This window comes from Drosophila bipectinata, chromosome XR (genome assembly GCF_030179905.1).
Source record: "Drosophila bipectinata strain 14024-0381.07 chromosome XR, DbipHiC1v2, whole genome shotgun sequence".
Taxonomy (NCBI): Eukaryota; Metazoa; Arthropoda; class Insecta; order Diptera; family Drosophilidae; genus Drosophila; species Drosophila bipectinata.
Window position 1 is genome coordinate 3526080 of NC_091735.1, and position 11243 is coordinate 3537322.

The following is an 11243-nucleotide window of genomic DNA, read 5'->3' on the forward strand; positions in this document are numbered from 1 at the left end:
CGGGACAGAGGTGTTACTTTTTAGAACAACATATCCAAATTTCAGCTAGATCGGTACCATAGAATTTTGTGAATCACCTGCGCCGCACACAAAAATGTCGTTCCGAGAAAAACGCGTTTAAGGTTTAGACGCTACCGAGAAACTCATACTTTTCGGTGTCGGCGCGCTCTTGATTATGGGCTGTATCGCTAACATTATTTGATATTTTTATTTGAAACTTTAACAGTACATTCTTAATAAACAATATTATCGAAATATGTAAAAAAAAAAAAAATCGATTTTTTCAACCTCTCACATGAGAGAGGTTGACCTTAAATGAATTGGCAATGATGAGGAAGTTTTTGTCATCGGTTTGTCATCGATGAGGAAGTAATCCTGCCCTCCAGTTTTCTGCCCGCCCACTCGATGGTCGATGGATGGTTCTCAGCTATTGTAAATGCCAACCCGTTTATCGATCCCGTAAATGCCAACCCGTATATTGGTTGAGAAACTCCAGTGCATGCGGTCCTTCATGCGTGATTCAGCGTTAGAAATAGTTCCCTTACTGGAATTGACAAATAATAAATATTGTGTCGCTTTGGATCTCCTAAATAAGAGGTTAGGAATCGCCGTCTTATTTTTCCAGCGCATTTCAACAAAATTTTTGCGATTTCGTTTCGAAGCCAGCGCACAAAATTTTTGAATTTTCTAACTTTTTAGGCTGTCTACCCTAACAAAATTCGGGTATTCGTTATTGGGTGAAATGACGAAAGAAGTTATATTAAATTTTTAATTTTAAAGGAAACATTTTACATTTTTTAAATTTATTTAGGAAAAAGATCAGGTGTAGGCAGTAAAATGTTTTGTATATATATATTTTTACGAATCATCCTTTCTGAATATACTGAGAAAGGCACAGGGTATATTTCAGTCTACATCACTTAAAACGACTATTGCTTTTAAGTTTTTATTGTTCTGCATGTGAATTGTGCTTGCATACCCTACCGATGGATGATGCTAAGCTTAGGCTTAGAAATTTGCCTTTTTGAAGGCGCGACTACAAAAACTGTCGGCGGAAATTTTCTGTGGCTCTTGACCTTTTCCACAGGTTTTAAAAGCGTCAATAAATTTTCCAGACCAACATAAAAGTAAAATCAACATTAAGATCCATATTGATAATTGCTCTCTTTTCGATGTATTTGCCTTATATTGAAGTGAAGCAATTAGACGAAGTGCTTATATTTTAGCCGTGACCTTTTACTTTTTTCTGAGTTAATACAAGATCAAGTATAATGTCTTGATTATCTGACATCTTGATTGATGATTGCATTCATCTTGAAAATTGGAGACTAGCGTTGAACTAGTGGTGTAGGCTATAAATGAAGTACTCGACTGGGAGGCTCACTTTGCCAACCGTTATGTAAGGCAGTGGTACCTACCTATATCCGCTTCGACATCCAATTATTCTCATCCTGGATCACCAAGCAGAGTCGAAAATAAGGACCCAGTCTGAAACATTCATATAAGAGTACATAACTGAAAAACTCCCTTCCTACCGATGGCAACAACACTGTCTAAATAGAAACATGAGTATAAAATTTATTTTTTAATATATTATTATTTTAACGTTTTGTACAGTGTGCAGAAATCGCACACCAGCGCAGAAATCGTTCATACTCCCGGGGTGAAGTGACCTAATAGCTATAAGAAATAAGAGAGAAAATATAGTTAAATATTTTAGTGACTACCGAGGTCTACAAAGTGTTATTATAGAATTATCGTTGCACATTATCGAAGGATCAAGACCAAGACCAACTATTTATTTATTTAAGAAAATATAAGTCTACAAAACTTATACTACTTAATATTTAAGCTCAGGCATCTTAAGCCTTCGGCTGGCAAGATTAACTAAGAATCTTTCATTTCTCCATCCACTATATTGACTTTTATTAAAGAAGGAATCACCGTTAATTTAAATTATTTTTAAGTTCTGGTAACTAATGAATAACCGATGAATTCCTAGAAGATCAATAGACTCATTTGAGCCAGTGCATTTGGGGTATATTTGTGTTATAGGCAATTTTTCCGATATTTTTTGTGATTCATAGGCAAATTATCTAAATATCGATTGGAAAATTCGTTGGATGTTTTATATTAAGAATTGTTTGAACAATTTTGTCGTGTTTCCTTATATTCTCATGATTTAAAATTACAGCAAAAATTAGTATAAAATAAGTCTTTATTAGACTGAAAAATTAAAAATTAATCAAGACTTAAGTTAGCGGAAACTAGCATAGAAGTTATATATACAAATTTATGGATGTGTATGTATGATTTACTCGATTTTAGTTGAAAAAAAATTGTTGCTGACGCCGAAACAAAATTTATATGCTTCAATACGTATGTAATTTTCTATTTATTTTTTAAAATACATGGCAATCATAAATTATGTATAAGTAGATAATAAAAAAACAATATAGTATGTTTTTTTGTGACGAATTCTAATGCAATAAACGACGAACATATGTAAATAAATGATTTTTCGGAAAATATATCGAAAACAAAAGACGAAACCAAAACTGCAACGTGTGTTATGATCCAAAAACAACAAATAATGGTGTCTCTGGTCACTTAGTGGCTCACCGCTCGAAAGTTGTAAAACTTATATGCGTTTGGCAAAACTTAAAAAAAATAAAAAATAAATATAAAAGTTGAAAAACTTATATGCGTTTAGCAAAAGTTAAAAAAAAAGACAAAAATAAAATATAAAAAAAGCCAAAAAATCAATATTACTAGCAACATAATTTGGCTCGTTTTTATCCCCAACACTCATATTGAGCCCTATTTGCGAAAATAACGTAAGCGCCATTTTTCAGAACATTTTTTTTTTTGCAAATGTATACATAATTACGAACCGCATTTGCTTCCAAAATATCAAACACTAATTGCATCTATTTACTGAGATATTGGCCTGTCAAGCGACAAACGCCCATATTTGTGGCCGAGAAAAGAATGCGAAAAAACCCTCTCCCGTAAAATTTACTTGGCGCTTACACTGTTTTCGCAAATGGGGCTCGATATTTTCTTGATCGGAGAAGTCTCTTTCACTGCGTTGCATACTTTAGAAAAAATTGGAATACCCTTTGCAAGTGTAAAAAAATCTATAAACTTTATTTAAACAAGAAAGAAAAGCTAACTTCGGGCGGAGCCGAAGTTGATATACCCTTGCAGTTACAACCGGATATACATATATCGCCAAAATCGGAGATAGTTGTCCGATCCTTATTAGAATATCATAATCTAAGCAATGTATTACAAAACAAAATCTAAAAAAAAGTCCCAAACTTCTATATTCAAGAACACTAAAGTTGGTATTTTTACCAAATATAGTCGGCCGATTGTTATGAAATTTGGCAGGTCGGATAAACTGACCAAATATATAATCTATACAAAGTTTCAATTTTGCTGTCTTCAAAAACACGAAAGTCGGGTCATTTCCGATCGATTTTCTAGTCGCGCAAAAAACGATTTTTGATACCCTTGCAAAGGGTATTATAATTTTGTCCAAAACTGTGCAACGCAGTGAAGGAGATATCTCCGACCCTATAAAGTAAATATTTTCTTCACCAGGATCACCTCCTGAGTTGATATGAGCATGTCCGTTTGTCCTTCTGTCTGTCTGTTTTTACTCGAACTAGTCTCTCAATTTTGAAGCTATTGACTTGAAACTTTGCACACGCCCTTCTTTCCTTTGCACGCAGTTTATAAGTTGGGATCGGCCGGCTATATCCTAAAGCTGCCATATAACTGATTGATCGGAAATGGTATAACTTTTGTGTTTTCAGAGTTAGAAAGTTTCAGAGTTCAAATTTTACACGACAGCTTTTTTGGCAAAATAATACGACGTGCCGAATTTCATAAGGATCGGCCGACTATATCCTATAGCTGGCATATAACTGAACGATTGGAAATGGTATTTGGTAGAAATATCAACTTTCGTATTTTTGAAGATAGAAGCTTGGGGCTTATTATACCCTTGCAGAGGGTATTATAATTTTGTCCAAAAGTGTGCAACGCAGTGAAGGAGACATCTCCGACCCTATAAAGTATATATATTCTTGATCAGGATCACCTCCTGAGTTGATATGAGCATGTCCGTCTGTCCGTCTGTCCGTCTGTCCGTCTGTCTGTTTCTACGCAAACTAGTCTCTCAGTTTTAAAGCTATCGTCTTGAAACTTTGCACACACCCTTCTTTCCTTTGCACGCAGTATATAAGTCGGAACGGCCGGGATCGGCCGACTATATCCTATAGCTGCCATATAACTGATTGATCGGAAATGGTATAACTTTGGTGTTTTTAGAGTTAGAGAGTTCAAATTTGACATGAGAGCTATTTTTGGCAAAATAATACGACATGCCAAATTTCATAAGGATCGGCCGACTATATCCTATAGCTGCCATATAACTGAACGATCGGAAATGACCCAACTTTTGTGTTTTTGAAGATAGAAAGCTGGAACTTGGTACAGATTATATTTTGATCCATCCTACCAAATTTCATAAGGATCGGCCAACTATATCCGATGTTTGCGATATATATCCGGTTTTAGCTGCAAGGGTATATAAACTTCGGCTCCGCCCGAAGTTAGCTTTCCTTTCTTGTTTTTAGATTTTTTATTGTAATTAATTGGTTTTATTATGATGTAATCATAAGGATCGCCCAACTATATCCGATGTTTGCGATATATATCCGGTTTTAACTGCAAGGGTATATCAACTTCGGCTCCGCCCGAAGTATCAAATTTGAACTCTCTAACTTTAAAAATACCGAAGTTATACCATTTCCGATCAATCAGTTATATGGCAGCTATAGGATATAGTTGGCCGATCCGGGCCGTTCCGACTTATATACTGCGTGCAAAGGAAAGAAGGGTGTGTGCAAAGTTTCAAGACGATAGCTTAAAAACTGAGAGACTAGTTCGCGTAGAAACGGACAGACAGACAGACGTACAGATAGACGGAAATGCTAATATCAACTCAGGAGACGATCCTGATCAAGAATAAATATATACTTTATAGGGTCGGAGATGTCTCCTTCACTGCGTTGCACACTTTTGGACAAAAATATAATACCCTTTGCAAGGGTATAAAAAAGCAATAAGGATAACACATACACTGACGAGCAAAACTGTAACACCAGTTCAATGTTTCAACTTCATAGGTCTGTAACTTTTTTTCTAATGCACGCATTTTGAAGATCTTAGTCTTGTTTTGTAGGTTATATAATTTACTACTATTTAGTAAAACTTGGAGCCATTTGATACCAGTTAAAGAAAATGACACGCCAAACTGTAAAAATAGTCAAATTTTACAGTTTTGCACTCTGGTTATTTTTTTAACAAATACTTTATTAATAATTATTTAATAATGAGTCCACATCCCCTTGGACTTTTCCAGATCTTCTATGCAATTTGGCATACTTTGGGTATACCTTTGTACCATTTCCGGTGGAATAGCATTCCATACGTCCTGTGTCCTCTCCCACAACTCCTTCATTCCACTTGGAGGAACTGCGTATTTCGCCAGCTGCGATTAGACATGACTCCACAAGTTTTCTATTGGATTCATATCGGGGGATTGTGGTGGCCATTTCATAAATTGAAATTTCTGTTTCGAAATCCAATTTTTTACCAATATGGACGTGTGCTTCGGGTCGTTGTCTTGCTGAAAAACGCATTTTTCGGCAGAAAAACCCATATTTCCAATAACCTTCGGAAGATTTTCTTGCAAAAAGGCTAGATATTGCTCCTTACCCATTATTCCATCGATTAGCACGAAGGGACCAACTCCATTTGAGTTAATGCATCCCCAAACCATGATGGAACCGCCACCGTGCTTGACGGTTTGTCGTACATTCCTTGGTGACTGGATCGTAGGATCTCTAGTCCAATACCAAGAGCGACCATCTGACTCGAAACGATTAATTTTTGTTTCATCCGACCATATAACCTTGGAAACAAAAATATTTTGGAATTTTTTGCTTTTTAAGACACTGGTAGCAATGACTTACAGTATCCCAACCCGCTATTGTCCAATTGGTGTATGTTGCAGCAAAGTTTTTATGTTATACGCAGCATTATGTGTCTTTTTGTAAGAAATGGTTTTTTTTTTCATTTCTTTAGCTTTAAGACCCAATTTGTTGAGACTTCGGCGAACTGTCCAAGCACTGGCATTCAAATTAAGCATTGAAGCCGCTTTTATTGGGGTGATTTCTGGATTGCTTGTTACCAAGTTAGCGACATGGCGTGTCTCAGGTTCATTCATAATTTTGGGGCGACCTCCTGGATTGATTGGAATGATGTCTTTTTTGAGTCGCTGCACCGTCATATGGCTAACACCGAATTTAATAGCCACTTTACGAACAGATTCACTAGCTTCCAGTAAATCAAGAATTTTCTTTTTTTTTTCACTATCCATTACAAATTAATTTGCCATGTGGCCTTAAAAGCTCAGCGAATAAAATGTAAACAAATAAACTTAAACGGTTAACTAAGCATTAGAACTAAAAACCAAAGCTTTGCCATTGTGAGTGCAAAACTGTAAAATTTGACTATTTTTACAGTTTGGCGTGTCATTTTCTTTAACTGGTATCAAATGGCTCCAAGTTTTACTAAATAGTAGTAAATTATATAACCTACAAAACAAGACTAAGATCTTCAAAATGCGTGCATTAGAAAAAAAGTTACAGACCTTTGAAGTTGAAACATTGAACTTGTGTTACAGTTTTGCTCGTCAGTGTACCAGACTTCTCCTTTATTTCACACAAGACGGAGAATAGTGCCGGCTTCATTCGATAATAATGAAGCGTATATTTTCTCGCTTGCGCCTCATCCAGCGACTGCTCTGATATACTCATGATTTGTTGTAATATTTCTCCAATATCCTTTTGTTTGCGGACCTCATTCTCACTCCCTGTATTTTGTCCATCACCTGTTAGCCTTGGGGAGCCATCATTCCTCCAGAGTGGGCTAACATGCGATTGGGATCTTCCATACTTGGAGTAAGATTTTATTGTCCCAATACCAGACGAATGGTATTAAAAAATCATGAAATAGTCAAAAATAATTATTTAGAAAAATAAAGACATTGTTTTTTACATTTTCGATGCCCTATTATTCTAAATGCTTATTTATATCTACACAAAAAATTTAAATTAAGCTAAATCTGAAAATTTGTTGTATTTTTGTACTTTTCAAAAAAAATACATCTCTTCAAAAACAATCCATCGATTTTAAATCAATGAGGAATACTGCTGGAGCAACTCCCGCCGAACTACGAGCTAGTTTGCGAGACGGTCTAACGGAGAGCTGCTTAAACGGTGGCAGTACAACCAGATGGGCTCCCACAAGCTGCATCACAACTTGTACTGTAACGTCCTCGATCACATCTCAAATGACGTTCACAACAAGCTCGAATGGCAGCTTGTGTTCCGCTGCATCCAGTACGAGGCATGATCCTGCTTCCACTAGCTTACTATCATGCAACCCCACCCCAGTCTGGCAGCAAGTCACCGCTAAGCCAATCAAAGGTGCAGCTAAGAAGAGAGCAGGTACCGCTCTCTCTCCCAAGGTCAGCCACAAGAAGACAAGCCATACCGCCAATTCTGGAAACCGCTTCATAACCTTAAGCGACGAGGAAGAAATGGACGTCGGGCCTTCTACTTCGCAAGCCGCGATAAATCGCGCCACAACGAAGTGCGACGCAACTTTACTGCCGGCAAAATCCAAAAATTCAGGACATGCCCAAACAGCAGCACCGCAAGCAGCTCGATCTCCCAAGGTTCCAAGGATTATGGTTCCCGGTGTAGTTAGCTAATCTGCCTTCTGCAGAGAGCTAGATGCTCTTCTTTGGGGACTCTTACTCCATCAAAGCGCTGAACTCAGGTGACTGTGCCATTCAGTGCAACTCCTCCGACGCCTACAGGCTTGTTGCCAGACACTTCCGCGAAAAAGGAACTGTTTTCCACCACCACCAGCTGCCAGAAGACTGACCCTTTCGCATGGTAATGAGGAACATTCATCATGATGTCCCATCGGAGGATATTATTGAGTGCCTGCAGGAAGAGGGTCACTGCGTTCTGCGCATCTATACCCCTCGTAATAAGGTAACACAGCTTCCGCTTAACATGAAGTTTGTGGACATCAAGAAGGCTGACAACAACAAGCTTCTTAAGAACATCTCTGCTGTTTGCAGACACGTAGTGACCTGGGAGAAACCACGCAAGCAATCCGGTCCCGTACAATGCCATATATGTCAGGAATACGGACATACAATAGCATACTGCACACGGCATTTCATCTGCAGAGAATGCGGTGAAAACCACCCTACCCTGGAGTGCAAGCTTGGGAAGGACGACCCTAGGTGCTGCTTTCACTGCGGCAGCTCTCACGCGGCCAACTTTAGAGAATGCGCAAATATCTGCAAGTCGCATTTAAGCAAAATGCTCATTTAAGGCTCACAGCAGCCACAGAATCGAACACGTTTCCTTCAACCGATCTCTCACCCAATGTTGGTAAGGAATCATTTGCAAATGTAGCCAGAAGAATCCTACCTATCCCTCACAAAGAGATGGAAAATACTCCCCCTCCAACACATTCCACCGAAACGCCGCTCTGAATGCCAAACTGGAACAGCTTTTCATGAGGCTCGACAGGATGATGTCCCTAGTAGAGACTGTAATGCAAGCAATCCTGCAGACGCAATCCTCCGCAATGGGAGCGCTTAAAATAGCCTGCTGGAACCCCAATGGGATAAACTCGAAAGCAAACGAGATCATTGCTTTCATAGAGCTTTACGAAATAGACAACCTTTTGTTGTCAGAAGTCCGTCTCTGTTCGCGGTCCACCCTCAGGATCCCTGGATTCACTTTGCACAAAGCCGATCATCCGGATGACCGGCGACATGGGGGCGCAGCGATCAAGTCAGCCATAGCCCATCAACTCTCTTTCACTCTTTCGGAAGAGCACATACAAGCCGTCTCCATCGAGATATCTACAAGAAGAGGGAGGTTTAACGTTGCTTCGGTGTACTGCCCCCTGCTTTCAGGTGGCCGGAAGCAGACTTCACGACTTTCCTCTCTAATCTCGGAGATAAGTTTCTTGCTGCAGGTGACTGGAATGCCAAACACAGATGGTGGGGCAACTACAGGATGTGTGCCAGAGGCCGGACTCTGTCAGAGCACTCACAGAGCTATCTTCCGACCACCTTCCGTTGCTCTTCATAATAAAAGAAGAAGCTCAATTCCATAAAGGAGTCCCCAAAATGCTACCTGCGCATGCAAACGTTGCCACTTTTAAGTCCTACATCGATGCTCACACCGTGCTCAACACACCAATAGCAACCTGCAGCGATCTGGAGGCAATTACTGAAGCCGCCCAGAGAGCTACGCCACTTCAGCGCCAATCTGGTCACCCATCTAATAGAAGGGCACCAATACTAACCCCGTAGGCAAGAGCACTCCTGGATCTAAAAAGGCCCCTCAGAAGGCAATTCATTGTGTCAGGCGATCCTGCAACTAAGCAGCGTATATCTAGCATTACTAATAGACTGCGCAGGTTGCTAGCGAAAACCCGCGAAAAGAACATCGATACCCTGCTGGAGGGAGCTGGCCCGGACAACTGCAGCGAATTTTCGATATGGAAGCTAACGAGAGGAATTAAAAGACAGCCGCTTGTACAATCCCCAATACAAAGCCACAGTGATCGCTGGCTTAAGAACGACTCCGACAATGCCAACGCTTTTGCGAAACGTCTGTCTGCCACCTTCACTCCTTTTGAACTTACAAACGCTTCACACCGCGATGAGGTTGCAAACTTCTTACGCGCTCCCTCTCAGCCATCGCGCCCCATCAGACACACCACGCCGCAAGAAGTCACGCTGCAGTTAAAGGCGCTTAATTTAAAAAAAAACTCCTGGACCCGATAACATCGGCAATCGAGCGGCCAAGGCTCTTCCACCCAAAGGAGTGCTAGCGCTGGTGAAAATTTTTAATGCCATGCTAAGCCTGGGACATTTTCCAAGACAGTGGAAGCAAGCCCGGATCATCATGATCCCAAAGCCAAGCAAGCCTCCATCTCGCATCGACTCCTACCGCCCAATCAGCCTGTTATCCACTTTCTCGAAAGTGTTCGAGCGGATTCTACTCAGCCGACTGTTGGAGCTACCACAAGTAGAAGGCCATATTCCTCAACATCAGTTCGGCTTCAGAAAATCCCACGGCTGCCCAGAACAAGTCCATCGCCTGGTCAACCACATCACCCATGGACTCGAGCATAAACTGCACACTGTAGGCGTCTTCCTCGACGTAAAGCAAGCCTTTGACAAGGTGTAGCACGAGGGCCTTCTTTACAAAATCAAGGAACTTCTCCCTACGCCCTATTTCGCCATCCTCAGGTCTTTCATTGCCGATGGAACCTTCGTTGTAGCAGTAAGGGACTCACGATCCAGCTTGGCACACATTCACGCAGGAGTGCCCCAAGGAAGTGTACTTGGTCCGTTCCTATACACGATGTTCACAAGTGATATGCCAGTTCCGTCGCCCACCACAAACGCTCGTATGGTTCTGGCTACTTGCGCCGACGACACGGCCCTGCTTGCATCCCACACGTCTCAGCTGTCAGCCTCGGCTGCTGTTCAGGACTGGCTGAATGCAATGGAGCGCTGGACCAAGCAATGGAACATTGCCATAAATTGCAGCAAGTCGGCATGCGTCACTTTTTCTCTAAGACTTGTGATCGACATCATACATACCTTCAATGGTGACACCATTAAAAACGCCACCTCTCACTGCTACTTAGGTGTACATCAAAGCCAAATGTGTTCGTAAACTACAAAAGCTTGACTGGCTCCTGGGATCCAAAAGCCTCCAGCTTTCGACGAAAGTTTTGCTGCTCAAAGCAATCCTCACGGCAACCTGGACGTATGCGATCGAGGTATGGGGCACCGCATACAAGCACCAGCTAAACAGGCTGAGGGTAGTGCAGGCACGTGCTGCTCGACGGGCATCCGGACTTCCCTGGTACGTGACAAACCAGGCCATCCAAAACGACCTACGCCTTGTCCCGGTGGGCGACCTCCTAAACCAACACAGCCGTTAACCGTTGTTATTTTCATAGTGTTTTTTTGTTTAGTTTTCTTGTGAGTTTTTTTCAAATTAAATTATTTTACAACATTTTTTTAGCGGAAAAATTGTGTTGGAAAAATA

The 11243-nt window shown here is 40.6% G+C and overlaps 1 protein-coding gene across 3 annotated transcripts in view; it reads left to right on the forward strand.

The window, feature by feature from the left end:
* The first annotated feature begins 2107 nt into the window (after positions 1–2107).
* The window catches only part of LOC108128711 (leucine-rich repeat flightless-interacting protein 2), a 108605-nt gene continuing 99469 nt past the window's right edge, over positions 2108–11243 (forward strand). Inside the window, exon 1 of one of the 3 annotated variants that reach the window (XM_043211194.2) lies at positions 2108–2379. The gene's annotated coding sequence lies outside the window, so the exon portion shown is untranslated. The remainder of the gene's footprint in view (positions 2380–11243) is intronic. The other 2 variants (XM_070276607.1, XM_043211193.2) reach the window with 2 other exon arrangements.